This window comes from Oncorhynchus keta, unplaced genomic scaffold, assembly GCF_023373465.1.
Source record: "Oncorhynchus keta strain PuntledgeMale-10-30-2019 unplaced genomic scaffold, Oket_V2 Un_contig_29351_pilon_pilon, whole genome shotgun sequence".
NCBI lineage: Eukaryota > Metazoa > Chordata > Actinopteri > Salmoniformes > Salmonidae > Oncorhynchus > Oncorhynchus keta.
This window is the reverse complement of record NW_026286501.1, coordinates 1-3972: the sequence shown is the minus strand read 5'-3', so window position 1 is coordinate 3972 and position 3972 is coordinate 1. Positions and strand designations below refer to the sequence as shown.

Sequence of the window (3972 nt, the reverse complement as noted above, 5' to 3'; positions counted from 1 at the left end):
ACCGTGGGATGGGTTGGGACTGGCCTCTTCAACTAGGGAACAACCTTCCAGGCTGAGGGGTAAACATCACACTCTGTTGCCAGAGTTTTATGATGACTTGGAGGATTTTACACCCAAATACAGACCGCGGGACCTGAGAGGAAACTCCTATTTATAACGAGTCAGCAACAATAAATACCTGGGAAACGGTCCAGAATCTATGTAACACTTTATTTTAAACTTGAATATCTTAAATCTTAACATCTCAATGCAATTCTGATGAGATTAATGAGGGATGAAAACAGAAAACTAAATCTGAAGATTTTGTTATTGAATGTATGTGATTGTCACTGTAGCAGTAACTACTGACAGGTATGTTGAATGTATGTGATTGTCACTGTAGCAGTAACTACTGACAGGTATGTTGAATGTATGTGATTGTCACTGTAGCAGTAACTACTGACAGGTATGTTGAATGTATGTGATTGTCACTGTAGCAGTAACTACTGACAGGTATGTTGAATGTATGTGATTGTCACTGTAGCAGTAACTACTGACAGGTATGTTGAATGTATGTGATTGTCACTGTAGCAGTAACTACTGACAGGTATGTTGAATATATGTGATTGTCACTGTAACGAGTTTCCTCCTCTTCTTCCGAAGAGGAGAGGCGAAACGGATCAGAGGACCAATACGCGGCGTGGTAATTTTCCATGGTACTTCTTTAATGTTTTAAGGTACACATGAACAAACTAACAAAACAAGAAAACGTGAAAACTCAAATTACAGTCCTATCTGGTGCATACACAGAGACAGGAAACAATCACCCACAAACACACAGTGAAACCCAGGCTACCTAAGTATGATTCTCAATCAGAGACAACTAATGACACCTGCCTCTGATTGAGAACCATACTAGGCGAAGCATAGAAATTCCCAAAACCTAGACAAACAAACATAGACTACCCACCCAACTCACGCCCTGACCATACTAACTAAACACAAAACACAGAAAATAAAGGTCAGAACGTGACAGTACCCCCAAAGGTGCGGACTCCGGCCGCAAAACCTTGACCTATGGGGAGGGTCTGGGTGGGCGTCTGTCCGCGGTGGCGGTTCTGGCGCGGGACGCGGACCCCACTTCACCATTGTCTTTGTCCGCCTCCGTTGGCTTTCTCACCATGGCAACCCCTCTCAATGACCCCACTGGACAGAGGGGCAGCTCGGGACAGAGGGGCAGAAGCTCTGGACAGAGGGACAGGGGCTCTGGACAGAGGGACAGGGGCAGGGGCTCTGGACAAAGGGACAGGGGCTCTGGCGCCTCTGGGCTGAGGGGCTCCTGGCGCCTCTGGGCTGAGGGCTCTGGCGCCTCTGGGCTGAGGGGCTCTGGCGCCTCTGGGCTGAGGGGCTCTGGCGCCTCTGGGCTGAGGAGCTCTGGCGCCTCTGGGCTGAGGGGCTCCGGCAGCGGCGCCGGACAGGCGGGACGCTCCCGGCAGCGGCGCCGGACAGGCGGGAGGCTCGGCAGCGGCGCCGGACAGGAGCGACGCGCCGGCAGCAGCGCCAGACAGGCGGGACGCTCCGGCAGCGAGCGCCAGACAGGCGGGACGCTCCGGCAGCGGCGCCGGACAGGCGGGAGGCTCCGGCAGCAGCGCCGGACAGGCGGAGAGCTCCGGCAGCAGCGCCGGACAGGCGGGAGGCTCCGGCAGCGGCGCCGGACAGGCGGAGGCTCCAGCAGCGGGCGCCGGACAGGCGGGGAGGCTGCCGCGGACAGGCGGGAGCTCCGGCAGCGGCGCCGGACAGGCGGGAGGCTCCGGCAGCGAGCGCCGGACAGGCGGGAGGCTCCGGCAGCGGCGCCGGACAGGCGGGAGGCTCCGGCAGCGGCGCCGGGACAGGCGGGAGCACCTGCAGAGAGCGAGACAGAGAGACAGCCTGGTGCGGCTGCGAGCTGCTACAGGAGGCAGCGGCGCCGGACAGGCGGGACGCTCCAGCAGCGGCGCCGGACAGGCGGGAGGCTCCGGCAGCGGCGCCGGACAGGCGGGAGGCTCCGGCAGCGGCGCCGGACAGGCGGGAGGCTCCGGCAGCGGCGCGGACAGGCCCGGCAGGCAGCGAGCTCCGGACAGGCGGGAGCTCCGGCAGCGGCGCCGGACAGGCGGGACGCTCCGGCAGCGGCGCCGGACAGGCGGGAGCACCTGCAGGAGGGACTGAGAGACAGCCTGGTGCGTGGGGCTGCCACAGGAACTACCAGGCTGGGGAGACTTTCAGGAGGCTTGGTGTTAGGAGGAGCCTGAAAGACCGGGCTGTGGGGGAGCACTGGAGCTCTGGTGCGCAGCCTTGGCACCACTTCCCCAGGCTGGACAACTACTCGAGCCGGACCCTCAAGAGTGCAGGCACAGGTTGAACCGGGCTGTGGGTAAGCTACGGGAGATCTAGTGCTTACTACACGCACCTCTCCCCTAGGCTCCACTCCCACAGTTGCCCGGTACGAGCGGAGCGCAGGCAGAGGACGCACTGCACCCTCCCAGCGCCCCGGAGACACAGCACGCAGAGCCGGCGCAGGATAACCTGGACCAAGACTGCGTACCGGCGACCAGACCCGCTGAGCAGGCACCATACGCCCTGGCTCAATGCCCACACTCGCATGGCACTCTCGGGGGCTGCCCTATAGCGCACCGGGCTATGGACACGCACTGGCGACACCGTGCGCTCAACCGCATAACACGGTGCCTGACCAGTAATGCGCTGCTCATAATAAGCACGAGGTGAGCTCAGGTCTGCTACCTGGCTTAGTACCACACCTCGTGTGCCCCCAAAAAAATTTGGGGCTGCCTCTCGTACCTGTCGCACTGCCGTGCTGGCTCCTCATATTGCCGCCCGATCAGCTTTCGCTGCCTCCAGCTCTGCTTTGGGGCTGCGATTTTTCCCAGCCAACCTCATTCTCCTGTAACCTTCCTTGCATTGCTCCATCGAATCCCAGGCGGGCTCCGGCACTCTCCCTGGGTCGACCGCCCACCTATCTATCTCCTCCCAAGTTGTGTAGTCCAGATTCAGCTCTGATGCTGGCCGCTGTTGTTGTTGCTGCTGCTGCTGTCGTCGCTGTCCTTTACCACGCCGCTTGGTCCGATTGTGGTGGGTGATTCTGTAACGAGTTTCCTCCTCTTCTTCCGAAGAGGAGGCGAAACGGATCAGAGGACCAATACGCGGCGTGGTAATTTTCCATGGTACTTCTTTAATGCTATAAGGTACACATGAACAAACTAACAAAACAAGAAAACGTGAAAACTCAAATTACAGTCCTATCTGGTGCATACACAGAGACAGGAAACAATCACCCACAAACACACAGTGAAACCCAGGCTACCTAAGTATGATTCTCAATCAGAGACAACTAATGACACCTGCCTCTGATTGAGAACCATACTAGGCCGAAACATAGAAATTCCCAAAACCTAGACAAACAAACATAGACTACCCACCCAACTCACGCCCTGACCATACTAACTAAACACAAAACACAGAAAATAAAGGTCAGAACGTGACAGTCACTGTATCAGTAACTACTGACAGGTATGTTGAATGTATGTGATTGTCACTGTAGCAGTAACTACTGACAGGTATGTTGAATGTATGTGATTGTCACTGTAGCAGTAACCACTGACAGGTATGTTGAATGTATGTGATTGTCACTGTAGCAGTAACTACTGACAGGTATGTTGAATGTATGTGATTGTCACTGTAGCAGTAACTACTGACAGGTATGTTGAATGTATGTGATTGTCACTGTAGCAGTAACTACTGACAGGTATGTTGAATGTATGTGATTGTCACTGTAGCAGTAACTACTGACAGGTATGTTGAATGTATGTGATTGTCACTGTAGCAGTAACCACTGACAGGTATGTTGAATGTATGTGATTGTCACTGTAGCAGTAACTACTGACAGGTATGTTGAATGTATGTGATTGTCACTGTAGCAGTAACTACTGACAGGTATGT

The 3972-nt window shown here is 55.5% G+C and overlaps 1 long non-coding RNA gene across 1 annotated transcript; it reads left to right on the top strand.

Annotated features, from left to right (window-relative positions):
• Window positions 1-23: 23 nt before the first annotated feature.
• On the top strand, window positions 24-3967 carry LOC127923332 (uncharacterized). The gene is made up of 3 exons (XR_008114126.1): window positions 24-586; window positions 3544-3825; window positions 3873-3967. It is a non-coding gene; the product is annotated as an uncharacterized LOC127923332 (long non-coding RNA).
• Window positions 3968-3972: the final 5 nt, after the last annotated feature.